Source organism: Neovison vison, chromosome 9 (genome assembly GCF_020171115.1).
Source record: "Neovison vison isolate M4711 chromosome 9, ASM_NN_V1, whole genome shotgun sequence".
Lineage (NCBI taxonomy): Eukaryota > Metazoa > Chordata > Mammalia > Carnivora > Mustelidae > Neogale > Neogale vison.
This window is the reverse complement of record NC_058099.1, coordinates 53,428,756-53,447,638: the sequence shown is the minus strand read 5'-3', so window position 1 is coordinate 53,447,638 and position 18,883 is coordinate 53,428,756. Positions and strand designations below refer to the sequence as shown.

The window sequence follows — 18,883 nt, the reverse complement described above, 5'->3', positions numbered from 1 at the left end:
TTTGACCCACAGTTGTATCTCTAGTAAGTGCTACCAAAGTACTCATTAGAGTGGGGAGGTATAGATACATTCAAGGTGCTCCACACACTGCTTATTGTAATCATAAAAACTGGGCACAACATCAATGTTCATGAAGAGGGACGGGACTGATCAAATAAATTATAAGACATCCAAGGTGTAGCATTATTTCCAAGCTACTGCAATTTAAAAAAATGAAAGAAAGAAAAGAAAAGAAAAAAGGAGACAGACTTAGATCTGCATATGGGTACACACACATAGTGTTGAATGAAAGAAAGGAGGTTATGAGAGAAAAGCTTAACAGTGGTTTCCTGGAGTAGAGGAGGATAATGAGAGACTAGGAAGAGGTATAAGGGAACACTCTGGTTCCCTCATAAAGATCTCTATCTTGGTATGAATTTGAGATACACAGGTTGCGAATTTGTCGAAAGTCAACAAATTTACACTTAAGAATGGTGCATTTCATGGTATGTAAATTTATCTTTAAAAAACCCTGTAAACCAACACTGAACTCTAGCTAATGATAGTAGGCTTAAGTATCAGGGAGGGGGCGGAAGGAGGAAATGTACTGATGTCTGCAATTTACTATGAAATGGATCCAAAAAAAATAAAGTGGATTGACAGATAGAAAGAGAGATGGTTGAGCATGTGATGAAGTTTAATAAAATATTAGTGGAAGAACTAGGAGGTAGGTATTCAGGTGTTATACCATAAAATTTTTTCAACTCTTCTGTTTAAAATTTTTCACAATTAAATGTTGGCGGGGAAAGAAAATTACAGAAAAGTTTGTATAACATGATTTTTTTGTTGTTGTTAAAAAACATGTATTAGTAATTTCTATATATGGATAGAGAAAAAGAAGTATAGAAGAAAACATGTCCATCAAACTGTTAACACTAATGGTTATCATTGGGCTATCTAAAGGACAGAGCAGTGAAAAGAAAGCTTTCACATTTCATGTATGGTTTATGTGTTCTTCTCAGTTTATTAATAAACATATGCACTTCTAAATTCTTTTCAACCAGCTGAAAAATAAAGATTGCCTAGGGGTTCTGATGAGACAATACAACCTTGTACATAAGATGTTTAATTTAAGCTCTCTTTATCATTATATTTATTACCCTAATATTGTTTTTAAAATTAATCTTTTTTAAAAATGCAGTGAAGAAGCATCAGCTATAAAGCCATTTCAAATTTGTTTCTGAAATTTGTATTACTTACAGTTTACTTTTCTCTATGAAAAAGGAAATTTCTTATTCAAGGAAATGCCTAGTTAAAATTTAATATGAAAAATTTTAAATAAACATAATGTAACTACAATTATCTTTTTTTGCAAATGAATAGTCGTTTAATGCATCTAAAAATAAGACTTTAAGGATACTATGCCACATAATACAGAAACATATTCCCATGTAAAATTAAATGTGGACTTACCAACTTGCAAATTCACCAAGATGTGTTGTGATTTTTCTGGTGCTTGCATTTAGAGGTTTTATCTTGATTCATTCCTTTTTAAATTACATCCCAACAAATGGATCTCTCCTCAATAACAGTTCTCCATGAGAATCTATTAATAGTTTAACAAATAATGATCTCTTACAAAGATAAAAATTGCAAGTTGCTAAATATTCTGTGAAAATGTCAATTACAGAAGTTTTAAATTCAAAAATAAGATGACTCAACTCCACCTGATTTTGTGTTTCCATATCCTACCCCATCCCCCCACAATCTGCATTTGATTATACCATTATACAGGAAAGTTCTCTCTTTTGAAACCACCCAGTTCCCATAAAATCAAATTAGTATTGTGTGTCCAACATTTGGGCTTCATCAAACTTCCTGACCACAAATCACAAAATGACAACAGATTCTGAGATCACTGAGGAGACAAAATGCATTGTAATGTCTATCAAGATGTGAGGCTGGAACTATCCAATCACAATTGATAAACATAAAGAGTTTAAAATAGAAGCAAGTTTAAGTTTAAAATGTTTTAAGGGAAAAAGCTATCCTCCTGTAATGAACCATTAAGAGAATCAACCATAAAAGTTAGTTTCTACAGTTTAAGTTTAAACAATAATACTGTAAAGAGTTCTAGATAACATACACACACAGATTTAGTATCTTATTAATTCAATTAGCATCCATTGACTATATATTATGCTTTTGCACAGGATACAGATAAAAAAGAGATGGGCCCCATCCTCAGACAGACTAGGTATCAGACCAGAACAATTGCTTCTAAGACAAGGTGAGCTAGAGGGCAAGATGGCAGGAATTCAGCTCATATAGGAAGGGTACTGGTTCATGGAACTTTCTTCAGTTATGGGAATATTTATGCGCATACTAGGTAGTAGTACAAAAGGTATTTCTTATGGTGAGGTGCCATCAGGAAAAGGTTTCTGGAGAAAGTGAAACCTGTGAGTTAGCTAGTCAAAGAATGGAGGCTCTTCTGAACAAGAGAGCAAAATAAGAAAAAATAGGAAGCAGGCAGAGAAACCTAAGTAAACCGAAATGACTAGAGTCATTGCATATGGAAGAATGGGGTAAAACATGTTTAACCTTTTGAGTACAGTCACCTCTAAGAAATATATTTCATAATATTACCAGTACACACAGAAATATATATGAGAATGTTTTATACTCATTAAATAAAACATAATTGAAAAGGTTTAATAAAATATTTGCTCTTGCTACACTGTTACTCTATTTTACCCTAGTTCACTTCAATAAAAATATATAACGTTGGTCACAGCCCACTAAAGGGATTTCATGACCCACAAGAAAAGAATGGTCTAAGAGCAAAAAACACTGTTAAACCATGCTAATGAGTTTGGACTTTGCACCAAACACAGTGGGAAACCACTGCAGGATTTTAGGGGGAAGAATGCCATGGTGAAGTTCACATTTTGGAAGAACAGCAACACTAGGAAGGATGGACTTGGGTGGATGGATAAGGATCCAAAACTGACTACATAAAATAAGCTCTGCTTACTGGTCACCCACGTGAGAAAAGAGGGGCAGGGGGGAAGACCGAAACAGTAGTGACTTATAAGGGGAGTGTGGAACAACTGGGGTAAAGAACGAATACTTAACTTAGGACAGGAGACACGCTGGAAATGGGCAGATTAAGAATTTAATGAGTAAAATCAACAGAACTTGGTGATCAATTAAAAGCAAAGGGTAGGGGCGCCTGGGTGGTTAAGCAACTGCCTTTAGCTCAGGTCATGATCCTGGAGTCCCAGGACTGAGTCCCACATTGGGCTCCCAGCTCCATGGGGAGTCTGCTTCTCCCTCTGACCTTTTCCCCTTTCCCCTCTAATATTCTCTCTCACTCTCTCTCTCTCAAATAAACAAATAAAATCTTAAAAAAAAAAGCAAAGAGCAGATTGTAGGTTTTTAGTGTAGGGACTACATAAAGGGTAGCACCATTTCCAAGACAGGAAATGAAGGACAAGTTTGGGGTGTCTGAAGTATATTGCTTACGATAGCAAAAGGATAGTATTACATTCTGAGTATGTGAGAAATATATCTAAATCATTAGCATTAACCATTCCCCTTATAGACTTTAACTCTATTTTCTCCCAGCATCAATTTTTCTATGGTCATAATTGTTACATTGTCAAATGCAATTTGTTTCTACGCTAACTTTCTAAGCTAGTGTAGAGTGCTTTCCTTGCCTGCACTTTTGATTTTTTTTTTTTTTGAGACAAAATATGTAATGACAAAGTAGAGGAGCTGCTACACTAATAGCAAATTAATGAGCTGATCTTCTTCTAGAAAAATATTACAAGCAGAATTAAATACAGTACTACAAAATGTCTGAGACAGGGCCAAAGTCAATAACGCTGCTATGGCTATGACTCTAGGGTGGCTTCCTAAAGTTTCAGCAAAACAGTACTTCCTGTCAGAATTATTAGGTAACAGCCCAAGTCAAACATCTATGAGTCAAACTCCAGTCACTCACTGGCTTAAGCTCAAGGAAAACTCCTACTTTACATTTTCAGTTATTAGAGCTACAGTGCACCACAGCATTTCCAACGGGATGACCATTTTATCTAATTCAGCAGCAGCATCACCGACATCATGGAATCAAATCTCACCTATGAGGTACAAAAACAACGCTAGGTTTAAAAATCCATGTAATTTGGAGATAACAAATTATATCCCAGTTTCATAACTATAAAAGATCATAAAGTCATTAGATATTTTTAACATTGTGATGTCTAAAAGAATACAATCAACAATTCACAGGACAAACAAAACAAATCCCACAGAAAGTTCCCAAAAGAAAACAGTTAATATACAGATATAGAAAATATAAACTTAAAACTGCACCTTAAAATGAAGTTATAACTATATACTTTTAAACATATTTATATAGATATTTAACTTCTGGTGTTGTCTACTCTGAAAATTGGCCAGGATAAATAATTCTACCTAAACTACCAAGCTACAGAGGCCCCTGGGGGCTGAGTTGGTTAGGCAGCTGACTCTTGATTTCAGTTCAGGTAATGATTTCAGGGTCCTGGGACAGGCCCCGAATCAGGCTCCACACTCTCTCTGCCCCTCCCCTTGCTCCTGCTCTCTCTCTCTCTAAAATAAATAAATCATTAAAAAATACATATTTTTTTAATTAAAAAACATATCAGGCTCTGTTTCTAATAATTAGCCAAGGGGTTAATTCAATTTTTTAAATATCATATAGGTATTCAGTTTACTTCAAGAGTAGGAAATTAATCTTGTGGGGATATGAAAAAGAGAGCCACATTCAAATTATGACACAGCCTCCAAGCTGCCGTTTCTTTTCAAGCTTCCGTTTAGCCATCTGTAAAATGGTGATAAAAATAACTCATGGAATTGTTGTCATGCTTAAATGAGAAACTGCCTGACAAATGAAAAGCAACTCCCAAAACAGTAACTTTAAAGGGGAGTGGGAGACAGGAGAGGAAGAGAGACAAATTAAGTTTTACTTCTAGTCTTGCAAACTCCAGAATCAAACAATGTTTCTGGGTCTCTATCTTTAAAGTCATGATACAATTTAACCATACCCCAGCTCCACTTCCTCTAACACTAAAGACTGAGAACACTTGTCAGGAATGAAAAGCCTCCCACAGCCCAGTCTTTCAGCTGTTCTCATACTAGGAGCATAGAGGAAGTTTTATTTCCACATGTTGGCATGGGGTCTCTTCAAGCAGAAAACTGAAAATAGAGATTTGATCTAAAATGGAGTGAACTAAAACCTTCAAACCAAAGTCTTTCAAGGAAAAGCAGAAAAGCAGAAGGGCTGGTAATTTAAGGACTAAAACACAGGAGCAAATCAGGACCAGCTTTCAGAAACTAATGAAGAATGCACAATTTTGACTCAATGCTGAGTTCTCCAGGAATTCTTTGTGAAAATGTGGGTAGGCAAAGTGTCAAAGCAGAACATACTTGCACCATCAATGGTTTCAAGAAGCCACTTCTAGAACAAGTCCTTTAATCACTACATTCTAGGCAAAAACTGAACATAAGCCATTGCTCCTCTGTGTGCCTGTTTCATGAGTGAAAAATAAATGTAAATTAATACATCCATTAAAAGTACTGCACTGCAGTGATACACTTCATCAGAATTCCCTAACAGAAAGTAAAAGTAGCTTCGAAGGTGTGGGATAATATGAATTAAAGATACCAAATACTGCTTGTGTCAGTATAAAATGTCACGTGGGAATCTTCACTTAGAAGATGGGAATGTGGGAGAGGGTCAGGAAAGGCAAGAAGAACTAAGGCTGAATGTAGAGTAGGACAGAAGGCTACAGATAACCTTTGCTTCAAACACAGCACAAGGAAAAACCTTCAGATAAAGTAAAAGCCAGAAATGAAGAGGCTCTGGTGTTTCCTGGACATGAACCTGATACGTTCTTCCAAGGGGGAAGGGAAACTGGCTCCCTACCTCTAGTACCCACTCCACCAAGACAAACTGAAAAACAACAACAAATCAGATTTCCTTCACACCAGACTTTACCAAAGCAGGAACAGTTCAAGAACAATACTACCAAAAGAAATCATCACTCTTTACTTGCTTGAAGCTGAAAATCCTACAGGAGATTATTTGTTCCATAATTATGGATAAAAGGCTTAAAATCAGAAACCTGGCTGAGATCACACATGAGCATGTTAAAGTTAGAAAGAACTAACATAAAACCCATCAGCGAATGGCAAAATACTAATTTTTAACCTAACCTGCCCTTTTGTGGAAGCAGCAACAGTTAGATGAAGGGAGCAGATACCTAGTCGGCCTCTTAAAGGGGATGAACTTAATTTATCTACGAGGTAAAGCATAGGGCAAGAGGATGCCTAAATGGCAGAAGACAAACTTGGAAAATGTTACGTCTTTTCCCTAGGGTACGTAAAAAGAGGAAATAAGTAAATAACCTACCATCATCCTAAGATATTTTTGTCAAGGTAGCTACCAATGAGAGCAGTGCTACATCTGTGAATAACTAGGTTTATTCAATTTACCAATGAATCACTATGCTGACAATAAAAAAGGGGTTTTTTCCCCATTTATTCTTGTCTCTTACCTGTGTTTTTCACTGATAACAAAAGAGTTCAAACATTTTCAGCTTAAAGCGCTTAGTAAATAAGAGCTATAAGTGCACTGATTATTCTACTCGATGTTAAAATGCCATTTATACTTAGTGCACTTGAAAAACTGACTCTGAACCCTAATGTTTCACTGAAGCAATATAAAACTCCTTCATGCCTTAATACAAAAGTAAAACTGAGCTTAGGGAAAACTCCCTGGGAATAAAAATAGCTTTTCCTCTGTCTTCCCTGTTACACCTATTAATATGGATACTACCAGTATGTAGCCTTCTATGCTGAAAAAGATTGTATTGACTCACACTCAATTACAATCCCAGAAAAAAAGCTCCATGGAAACAATACTAGACTTCTCAATTAGTTTCTTCACTAATACATCGCATTATTTTATCCATGCACTTTTCCACAGGTTCTGAATCAGGCCCTATGGATTAAAGAAATCAGGCAGTGGTCAAATAAGTAGTAAAAATTTTATGATTCATACTGATGATCACTTCTTCAGAATCTGTTAAGCTGATGGTTACGTGTGTGCATTTAAAATACCTACATTTCTTGTATTAAATAAAACACCCCAGAGAAAGGCAGTGAGACACGGTTACCATCATTTTGTTGACAGTATGCTCTATTTGGGATACCTGAGTGGCTCAGTGGGTTAGGTGGCTGCCTTCGGCTCAGGTCATGATCCCAAAGTCCTGGGATTGAGCCCCAAGTCCGGCTCCCTGCTTAGCAGGGAAGCCTCCTTTTCCCTCTCCCTCTGTCTGCCACTCCCCCTGCTTATGCTCTCTCTCTCTCTATCAAATAAATTAATAAAATCTTTAAAATATGTTCTATTTCACTGATTCCAACCACAGCTTCTAAAGTATTTTACATTTAACAGAAATCACCACAGTTTGAAGGGACCTAATATGATCCTGTTGGTTTACATCCAAAATGAGGAATTCAACACCAAATACTATTCCAAAAGTATAGAAATATATATATATACTTTTAGTTATATTTTGATATAATTTTCCCAATATTTCTGCAGGTGTATGTTTAAAATGTGCTCTTAACATGTTAAAGGGTTTTAAATTAATTACAAATGTAACATATAAAGCTCAAATGAGCCTTGAAGACTTTAGCCTAACTCCTTAGTTGTATAGAAGAGAAAACAGGGTGAGTCACTCACCTATCCGTGACCCTACAGCTAGACTGTGACAGCAATGGGACTAGAATTGAGTTTTTCTTTCCACTACACTAAATCTCATTTGGTTCTTCCTTCCAATTGATTTCTCTACTCATCACTTCCTCAAAAATCTTTTTGCCATTAAGAGGTCGAACAACTAAAGCAACATAAAACACTGCTCTAGATTTTATCTGTAAAATAAGTAAAATCTAAAGAAATGGAAGGATTTAACAAGCCATTGCGCAAAAAACCAAGGAAGGCACATACCAAGCAATCATCAAATGATAACTATTCTTATTCGTTATTACTATTTTTACCACAAGAAAGGTAGTGAATTTTTTTTAAGGATACATACATATTACCATCCTAGGCTGAGGATCCACTGACACATCATCTTTTTCAACTTGCGATTAATTATCCTCAGTTGTCTTTTTGGGCTGTAACTTAACACTATGATTTATGACCCACCCACAATGACCTTGATTTTTTTTTCCTCGTGTACTTTTATGGGACTGTCATAACTGCAATATTTTCGAGTAATAACCGGTCAGGTTCTCTCAGCCCTAGAGATACAGACATCCTCCACTGACTCACAAGGGATTTTAAAATGTGACCCAAATATAGCTTGAGAAACCACAACTTTAAATGGACTCTACACTTAAAATCCAGCGACCTATTTATTATCGTGAATGGTAACAAGTGCAAACTGCTGCCATCCATAAGCCATTTTCTCAAAATCATTCTCAGATCTGGAGGGAGGGAGGCAGAAGGTCAATAAAGGAGCAAACTATTTCTGCTCCCGCCTAGTCCTCCGCAGCCTCACACCAGCGATCTGGAAATGAATGAAAGGCTGCGACAACACAGATAAATCCGGGATCCCTGCGCAGATCTCCGGGCAGGGGTGCAGAGAGGGAAACTGGAGTTCACAGGCGAGAAACTCCGGGCACAGATTTAATAAATTAAAAAGCAAAAGCGGGGAAAAAAAAAAAAAAAAACAACCCTAAATCACCTCGGCTAGAGCAGGAACCCACCCCCCACCCCCACCCCCAGTTCTGGGAGGGGGAGCTGGCGGGCGGCTGCGGCTCCGGCTGCAGCTGCTCTGAGACCCGCGGGGCCCGGGCGAGCGGGGTTTGGAGCCGGAGCCCGGGCGAGGGGGCAGGTGCCTGGGGCAGGTGCCGAGAGGGGCAGGTGCGGGGAGGGGCAGGGCGCGGGGCGGGAGCGCGGCCAGGTGAGGACGGCGGACGCCTGGCAGCAACGGCGGCGGCGGGGGCCCGGCGGGGCGGGGGCTGGGGGGGGAGGGGGGACGGGGGCGGCCGCGTCGGCCCCGCGCCTGCACACACTCACCGGCGCCGGCGGGCTCGCCTCTCGCCGCCGCTGCTCTCGCGGCCGCCAGCCGCTCTTCCCCCTCCTCCTCCGCCGGCGCCGCCGCCGTCGCCCAGGCCGGGCCGCGCTCCCCTTCCGCTTCCGGGAGCCGGAGCGCCGGGGCCGGCGGGGTGGGTGTGCGCCCGCCCGCGCGCTGGGGCTACCGGCGGCCGTCGTCGCCGTCTGCGCTCCGCTGCCGGGACCCGCGATGGGAGCCGCCGAGGGCCCAAAGAGCAGAAATCGCGCCGCCGGCGGGGGGAGATGCGCCGCGGCTCCAGGCCGCGTGCCGCGGCGGTCCCCGCGCCGTCACCGGAACACTTGTACCTGACGCACCTCGGCGCCTCAGCCCTCCCCTGCTGCCACCTTCCCAGCTGTGCCCGGGCCGTCCTTCTCTTTGTCCCCACACCCCTCACTGTCCCCCTCTAAGGGGGACCGCAGAGGGGCCTTCGTGTAAGGATTGCCCAGTAGCCCTCTTCTTTCAAGGACAATGGCCAACAGGCCTCTGTCTTCCGCTAAGGCGTTCTGGATGTCCCCTGGTACCTTGTTTCAAAGTGCGCCCGCAGCGTCTGCATCCTCTGGGAACCTGTTAGAAATGCACGACCTCAGATCTGCTGAATCAGTATCTGCATTTTAACAAGATCTCCAGGTGATCCCTAAATGTGCACCTTAGGTACTGAAAGGCACGGGATTCTAGTGCCCGCCCTTGCCCTCTTCAGACCCTCTACGCAGCAGGAGCCAGGGTTGCCCCAGCTATCTAAGATGTTGTCGGTTCCCGTGGGCCACCTCAGTCCATACCCAAACCAGCTTAACTCGATATTTAAGGAAACATCCAAAAGTTGTCAGCTTTCCCATCCCTGCAGCCTAGGAAATCTAAGCTGACCCAACATTGTAAATAATCAGTCCACCTCCCAGTTTTAGTGGATATCTTACCAAACACCAGAGACCTACTTTTAAACTTCCCTTCTCTTCCCTCTCCTAAGCTGAGCAGTACTTTGGATACAGTACTACACCGTTTGTAGTAATGTAGAGCTAAATCTTTGTGTTTGCATGCCACAGGACATCATGTATGGATGGAAGAATATTACTTGATACATAAAGTCTGAACTTCTTATAGGATGGCATTGAAAGTCCTTCACAAACTTGTCTCTACTTACCCGTGCAGTCTTAGCTCAAATGAACTTGGTTCATTTAGCCTTCCTAGGTTGCCCTTTGTCTTCCTCCCTGATGATCGTTATCCAGACTTGGGAGTCAGTTCAAATCCTGCCAGCCCAGCGTACTCTCCTCCCTCTCCACTGTTCTTATATCACACCCATGAAGCTTATTTTGAAACCATGTGTTACCCTGTATTGCTAGATATTTTTGAACATGTTAGTTCTGATGTATTTCAATTACAAACACCTTAGGACCTTAAAGACCTACACCAGTAGATATCAAAGTGTAGTCCTCACACCAGCGGCACCAACATCACTTGTAAACTAGTGAGAGATCCACATTCTCCAGCTCCATCACAGACATACCGTATTAGAAACTTCAGGGATGAAGCCCAGCAATCACTGTTTTCATAAGCCTTCCGGGTGATTCTAATGCACACTCAAGTTTTAGAACTACTGACCTAGAATATTGTCTTTTACCCCCCAAAGGAACTCAGTGATTGGGATTGATTTGACTATATGCAAGTTTTATTGGCTTTCAGATTAAGCAATCAGCTCCTCCATTTATGCATAACTAGGCTAGAAGGCAATGACAGTTGCTTTTGAAAGAATTGCCTTTGGTTTTCACAATGCATTTTATGTAGTAGGATCTTTATAACTTGGGTTTGTTTGAAAAGAAAGAAATAAAGGGGTGCCTGCCTCCACTCTTGAGTTTTGGTTCAGGTCATGATCTCGAGGCTGTGGTATCAAGCCCCATGTCGGGTTCTGTGCTCGGTGCTGGGTCTGCTTCAGATTCTCTCTCCCTGTCCTTCTCATTCTCTCTCTCTCTCTCAAATAAAATCTTTAAAAGGAAGGAAGGGAGGGAAGGAGGGAGGAAGGAAAAGTGGGTGTAGGGGTGCCTGGGTGGCTCAATCTGTTATGTATCAGACTCCTGATTTCTGCTTGAGTCATGATCTCAGGGTTGTGGGATGGAGCCCCATGTCTGGCTCAGAACAGAGACTGCTTGAGATTCTCTCTCTCCCTCTGCCCTCTCCCCACTCACAGACATTCTCTTTCTCTCTCTCAAATAAATAAAAGAAGGAAGGAAACATAACTAGTCACTTTGGGTGAAGGAGAAATGTGGAATTTTGCTTCCAAAATTCGAGTACCCAAATTGCATATTATTTGGCTCTTTTTTTAGTATACTATTGTGAGAAGGAATAATTTGCAGTATATGATTTCAACAAGTACCAAAATGAGAATTAGTTGAGTGGCACATGAGTGCTGTGACAATCGGAATATATGTTTTTTTCGTGCATTTTGTCACGAATAAACCTGTCTCTGATCAGCTAAGCCCATTTCACAGAGAATTCTCTAAATAAGACATGGAAATAGAGAAGTGGCAGGAAAACCATTCTCAAAAGCATGATCTCGTTAGCATGGGCACTCAAGAAGTCTAATCAGGGGCCTATCTATCAGGGCCCTATCAGGGTCAAGTCATAAGGATGATTGTCTTATGTTGCAACCTATATACTTGGCTCCTATGTCATAATGAGAGGGTGAGGGAGATATGGCATCATATAATCTTTTTGAGAAGCTTTTCTATTTACTCTAAGGATGGAGAGAAGATAGATACGCTATAGTCTCCCTCCAGAATTCTAGTCTACTTCATCCTTCCTGTGACATGATTATTAATCAAACTAGTATTTATCTGGGAATTGAAAAAGTAGACAAGAACAAGCAACATGGCTACCACTGCCAACTTAGCTTCTCAACAAAGGCACAGTCAGGGCATTTATGTGGATAAACTCAGCCAACTACTGTGCTTCTGTGCCGTGACGGGGGAGGACTAGATTTGACTACAATTTCCAAAAGTCAGTGCAAGTGCAGTCCAGAGTTTAATCAACACTGGCTAATAGCCCTTGGCAGCTTTGGGTGGATGGCGTTCTCCACCTGCCCAGCTGGGTACCATGCCCTAAGCACCCACATTTGATGCACATTCATGATTTCTTGGTTGCTTATCGTCATCTCCCCCATCTGTTTGAGTGGCAGAGTGCCCATTCCAGAACAGTCTAATATTCTAATAGTTATTCTTAACCTCTCTTGGGTTACACATCTCTTTGAGCATCTAATGAAAGTTAGGGACCCTCTTTCCCAATGAAGCATGGGTGTATACATGCAATTATATAAACATGTACATATATATTTAAAAATAAAATTTCAGAAGCTGCCCCACCTTCCCATGCCTCCCAAGGACCACAGTGAAGTCACAAACATCAGGCTAAGAATCTGCTTTAGGATATGGAGAGTGGGTGAAATAAACTTCTTTTTCTCAAATATCAAAGATAACTCTAAAAACCACTCAAAGATAGAACAAAAGCAATGCTAACTGAAGTTACATTTGGGACTGCTAAAGCAGCAGCCGGTCGTGTCAGCAGAGTGGTTCAGGAGTGGCTTCCTGGAGAAATGTTCTTGCAAATAAGAACAGGACTTTGGAACAAAGGATCCCTCCAGCATAAGGGACAGGCTATGCAAAGGCATGGAAACATGAAAGTACAGTGGTCCATCGGTGTGGCTCAAAAGTAAAATTCATGGAGAGAAGAGAATCAGAAGCTAGAACAGAGTCAAATCACGTTGGGCCTCAAATTCAACACTATTGGGGCGCCTGGGTGGCTCAGTGGGTTAAGCCGCTGCCTTCGGCTCAGGTCATGATCTCAGGGTCCTGGGATCGAGTCCCGCATCGGGCTCTCTGCTCAGCAGGGGCCTGCTTCCCTTCCTCTCTCTCTGCCTGCCTCTCTGCCTACTGTGGTCTCTCTCTGTCAAATAAATGAATAAAATCTTAAAAAAAAAAAATTCAACACTATTTCCAATAAGCAGCCAATGTAAGCTTTTGGAGTATGGTAACCTGGAAAGACTTTATTAGCGAGTACCGTAGTACCATCAAAATGCAGAGCAGTAGGACATTTGAAAAAGTTCTCCATAGGGGCACCTGGGTGGCTCAGTTGTTTGAGTGCCTGCTTCCAGCTCCGGTGGTGGTTCTGAGGTCCTGGGATCGAGGCCTGTGTTGGGCTCCCTGCTCAGCGAGAGGTCTGCTTCTCCCTCACCTTCTGCCCCTCCCCTGCTTGTGTGCGTGCTCGCGCTCTCTCTCTCTCTGTCTCCCTCTCTCTCAAATGGATGGGTAAAATCTTAAAAAAAAAAAAAAAAAGAAAAAATTTTCCATATCCTAAATCAGAATCTATTAGTGAAGCCAAATGGTTTCATTTCAACTTTTTAGGGTTGCTTGATGTTTGCTCTAGAAGTTCTATTAAGCTAAATCAAGATGAATTTGAAATCCTTACAGTTCGTTACGTGCTTGTGAGAAAACATAGCCCGGTGAAATGTTCAGGTGAATTTCGAATCCAGGACACTGAGTTAAAATTTAATTGGAATTGAAAGCGTGAAAATCAACTGGGAGCAAAAAGAGAAAAAAAGCCCTGTCACTAACCAGGCTGGGAAGAGAGACACAGATCAAGCCAGCTGCCAACTTAATAGCAGACACTGTTTCTGCTAAAGGTCATGTGGCAGTTGTAAATTACTTCAGTGAACCCCACTCTTTGGGTGGTCTCTGACCAGTGACACCTCAGACCACTTGCTGTTTTCATTTATTCCTGGGGATACCCAAATGCTTGGTCAACGTCCTCTCACGACAGCACCCAACTCTTAATTCCCTCTTTTTCTAAACCCACCTCAAAACAACAAATGATCCAAAACTGATTCCTGTTTCCCTTAAACCATCTTCGAAATTTTTTAGTGAAAGCCCCATGTACATTGGGCTCGCCCCTCCTACTGGTCTAGTGGTACTTCTCTGAAGAGCCCTTTCTCCTTGAAGGGCAAGAAATCTGTTTTTTGTCAGGCTGCAGGCTTGTCTCTAGCAGTCTTTACCTGATTAAGTATTAGCAACCCTTTCGATAATGAAAGCCACCCGTTGTCAGGACTCAAAAGTCAGGGCTCTTCAGAAAAGAGGTCTCCTTTTCTCTGTCAATGGCACGATAAAGTAGCTGCCATTCTCAGCAATGAGACTCACACATGGACTCTTCCAGCACAGGAGGAAGCAATGCTCTGGGTAGGTCACTCCGCTCCCTCATCTTCTGGAGAAATGTGGATTGAGGTAGAAAGCAGAAGGAAAACGGGCTTTAGTTTTTATTTTTATTTTTTGGAAAATGTGCTTCTAAAAACAATTTTTGTGAGTCGTGTTTTTAGAAAATAGCTTAAGTAAATGGGGTTCACAGACATCCAAGACAGAAGTAAAATGGGTCTGGAAAGATGGTAAGTTCTTCCCTAGTTCAGTGTAAAGGACATACTAAAAATAGGGTCATTTTGATGATGCTGAGACCTCATTGCATGAAGCAAAGAGACTGAAATTTTCACTGAGAGATTTTTTAAATAAAAACAATAGCCAAAGAGATGGTGGGGATGGGGGGTCAGGAAGTCTTAGTTTATCTCCAAGACATAAAAATAGAGATGAGGAAGGGATGTCTGGGTGGCTCAGCTGGTTAAACATCTGACTCTTGGTTTCGGCTCAGGTCACGATCTCGGGGTGGTGAGATCGAGCCTGATGTGGGGCTCCATGTTCAGCAGGGAGTCTGCTCGGGATTCTCTCTCTCCCCACTCCCCCAGCCCTCCCTTCACTTGCATTCCCTCTCTCTCTCTCAAATAAATAAATCTTAGAAAAAAAAAAATAGAAGAGGAAGACAAGTTAGAATGCAGAGCTTAGGGCTGCCTGGTTGGCTCAGTCAGAAGAACATGTGACTCTGGATCCTGGGGTCATGAGTTTGAGCCCCATGTTGAGTATAGAGATGACTTAAATAAATAAACTTAAAAAAAAAAATCAGAGCTTAAACAAAGTAAGGAGCAGGGACACCAGTAGAATCAAGAATCCAAATAGGAGAGTTATCTTTGGTAGGGTGAAGAAAGAGTAAGTTAATTCTCAAAGTCAGGAACAAAAGAAGAGCCAGAGGATGAGCAGGTGGGATATTTTGAAGGGGAAAAAAGGGAAAATTCAATGGCTTCCATCTTCATGTAGACACCAAAGCAAGACATGCTGAGCTCTCAGAAAGGAAAAGGAAAGAGGGGCATGTTCAGCTCTAGGAATGGAGACGAAGACTCTAAAAGAGACAGCCCACAAGTCTCCTGTGGAGATAATATTGACACCAGTGGGAAAAAATAATCTGAGTCCTTCTAGAAAAACCTCGGTGCCAGAGGTAATAAAAAATAGTGCTTCCGGCTATATGTTGTGGCTCTACAACACTCTAGAGAATTAACTTTTGTGGGTTTCCAAATATGTTAATTCACAGATCTGCTTTGGGTTCACGGTATCTACATGTAACAGATGAAAGAAATGAGGCCCCTAACGTTTCATCCTTTGACACCCTATGGTGCCACAACAGGAAGTCTCAGGCTTAGCTGACAACAATATATAAAGATGGCTGAGAAAATTCCATAGGCCGTTCAGGCTCAGAGTGCCACAATGAACAGCATGGGGGCAGTGAACACATAGTGGAGGAATTCCATAGAAGCAAGGATGAAAAATTGACCAATGACTTAGAATGCGCTATATCTTGGGTTAATTAAATACCTGTGTTGCTTTGGATAATCATACCTGCCAAACTCAAAGACACACACACACACACACACACACAATTTCTATTGATAACCTTCTTATTTGCCCTCTTAGTCAAAGAGTAACTTTCACTGTAACTGCATTACAAAAAAAAAAAAAAAAAGACAAGAAAAGTTATCCCCAAACTCATACCTGCTCTAGCAAGCAAACTCCTTGTTCATTCCACTTTCTCCTATCCCACTTTTGCTATCTGGGAAGAACCTGGAGATACTACACTGCAGAGCCACGTAGGCAATAATCAAACCGGGTCAACCTGGGGTTTAGAATCTTGCACCCAAGAATCACTCCAGGCCTGGATCTGTGAAAGCCAGCAATCCGAGGGACTCTTTCCTAAAGCAATCTGATCACGGTTGTGCTGTCCTTCCTTAACTGCCACAGGAATCACCAGCTGTCATTGGAAGTCTTTTACAAGCACCCTGTAAATATTAAAAGATCATGTTAAAATTATACCGTGTGCAGCAGCAGCTGATGCTGTTTTATGGAGACAAAATTAGAGAGCATGGAAACAGAGCACACTACAACTCCCATGATCCCTATTTCTTACAGCTCCCCCAAGCAGGACCCTGAGCTACAATTTTAACTCTTTAGTCACAGCAGGGAATCACTCCACTGATCACTTCCGCTGAGGCAAATCTTATCCTTTAAAGTAGGTGTGTCCTCATGAAAAAATGTTCATCATCATTAGTCATCAGGGAGATTCAAATCAAAACCTCATTGAGATATCACCTTCCACCAGTTAGAATGGCCAAAATTATCAGGACAGGAAACAACAAATGTTGGGGAGGATGTGGAGAAAGGGGAACCTTCTTACATTGTTGGTGGGAATGCAAACTGGTGAAGCCTTTTTGGAAAACAGTGTGGAGATTCTTTAAAAAATTAAAAATAGAGCTACCCTATGGCCCTGCAATTGCACTACTGGTTATTTACCCCAAAGATACAGATGTAGTGAAAAGAAGGGCCATATGTTCCCCAATGTTCATAGTAGCAATGGCCACAGTTGTCAAACTGTGGAAAGAGCCAAGAAGCCCTTCAATGGACTAATGGATAAGGAAGATATGGTCCATATGCACAATGGAGTATTATGCCTCCATCAGAAAGGATGAATACCCACCTTTTGTAGCAACATGGACAGGACTGGAGGAGATTATGTGGAGTGAAATAAGTCAAGCAGAGAAAGTCAATTATCATACGGTTTCACTTACTTGTGGAGCATAAGGAATAACACAGGGAACATTAGGAGAAGGAAAGGAAAAGTGAATTGAGGGAAATCAGAGGGGGAAAGGAAGCAGGAGAGACTATGGACTTTGAGAAACAAACCGAGGGGTTTGGAGGGGAGGGGTTTGAGAGGATGGGTGAGCCTGGTGATGGGTATTAAGGAGGGCATAGATTGCATGGAGCACTGGGTGTGATGCATAAACAATGAATCTTGGAACACTGAAAAAAATTTAAAAAATAAAAATAAAGTAGGTGTGTCCTGAATGCCTTAGGTGCCCTTTGGTGCACTCATCACTCAACTGAGATCCAGAAGGCATCTATTAAAATACAAGGGACTAGATGAGATTTTGAAAATATTTTTAATTTTCTTAACAGTGATGATGATATTATCCTTACTAAGTAAGAATATCCTCATTCTACAGGTGCCTGGGTGGCTCAGTCATTAAGCATCTGCCTTTAGCTCAGGTCATGATCCTAAAGTACTGGAATTGAGCCCCATATCAGGCTCCCTGCTCTGCTGGAAGCCTGCTTCTCCCTCTTTCACTCCCCCTGCTTGTGTTCCCTCTCTCTGTCAAATAAATAAATAAAATCTTAAAAAAAAAAAAAACAAAAAACCTAAACTAAAAAAAAAAAAAAAAGAATATCCTCATTCTAGAAGTAAAGGTGAAAGGTCATGAGATCTGCAATTTGCTTTCAAATGGTTCAAGGGTCTAAAACCATGGAGTGAATACCCCCCCACACACATCTACACAAACTGAAAGATAACAAATGTGGCAAAATGTCAACAATTGTTGAGTTAAAGTGGAGGTTATGGAGGTATTCTTGGTGCTATTTGTTTTTTTTAGTTATTAGTATTTTTGAAAACTTTTATAACAAAAAGCTAGAAAAATGCAGACTCCAAAGAATATCTTAAATTCAGTGACTCATACTCCCTAGGTGTGGAACCAAGAAAGCATTGCTTGTGAGCCTTCCAAGCAAGTTTTTGGCACATTGGTATTTGGGAGTTGCTGAATTATAGTACTAAATGCTGATGAAGGAATAAGTGCAATAGTTATGTGATAAAAAAGAGGAATTTGGGGGAGAAAAATAAATTCAATTAAATACCTCTATCTCCTCTTAGCCAAAAATCCACTTTTGTTAATTGGGCAAGAATCATGTTACTCATGAATTGCACAGAAATAAAATAAGAAGAATGCAGAAGACGGTTTCTATGGAGCACAGCAGGAGGACCCAGAAGGTCTGGGAGAACGGTGGAACGTTCTGGGTCTTGAGTTCTGAACAAGTGTTCAGAATTCCCGTGACCAGAATTCTTCAGTGACTTCCGCCTCTTATCATCTGTGGAACTTTAAAAATATATCAACAATTGTCTGCCACCCTCAACCCCCCCCAACCACCCACTGGAACAGATTCTTTCTTTCAAAAATTTTATTTATTTATTTATTTATTTATTTATTTGAGAAAGACAGTGAGAAAGAGCATGAGAGGGGAGAAGGAGAAACAGACTCCCCTCGGAGCTGGGAGCCGGATGGGGGACTGGATTCTGGGACTGACCGAAGCCAAAGGCAGTTGCTTAAACAACTGAGCCACCCAGGTGCCCTGGAACACTATTTCTGTTTTTTTCAAGCAATTAGATAATTTTAACACGCAACCAAATCTAAGAAACTGAAACCCAAACTCTTAAACCAGGTAAATTCAGTCCCAAGGGCAGGAATCTGTCATAACCATCTTGATATCCCGGTGAAACAGCCC

At 41.1% G+C, this 18,883-nt stretch overlaps 1 protein-coding gene across 2 annotated transcripts in view; it reads right to left on the bottom strand.

Annotated features, from left to right (window-relative positions):
- The window catches only part of ZDHHC21 (zinc finger DHHC-type palmitoyltransferase 21), a 62,608-nt gene extending 53,407 nt beyond the window's left edge, over positions 1-9,201 (bottom strand). The window contains exons 1-2 of one of the 2 annotated variants that reach the window (XM_044265639.1): positions 9,113-9,201; positions 1,453-1,585 (exon numbers count right to left, since the gene is read on the bottom strand). The gene's annotated coding sequence lies outside the window, so the exon portion shown is untranslated. Of the gene's footprint in view, positions 1-1,452; positions 1,586-3,985; positions 4,086-9,112 lie in introns of those variants that run through there. The other variant, XM_044265640.1, reaches the window with a different exon arrangement.
- Positions 9,202-18,883: the final 9,682 nt, after the last annotated feature.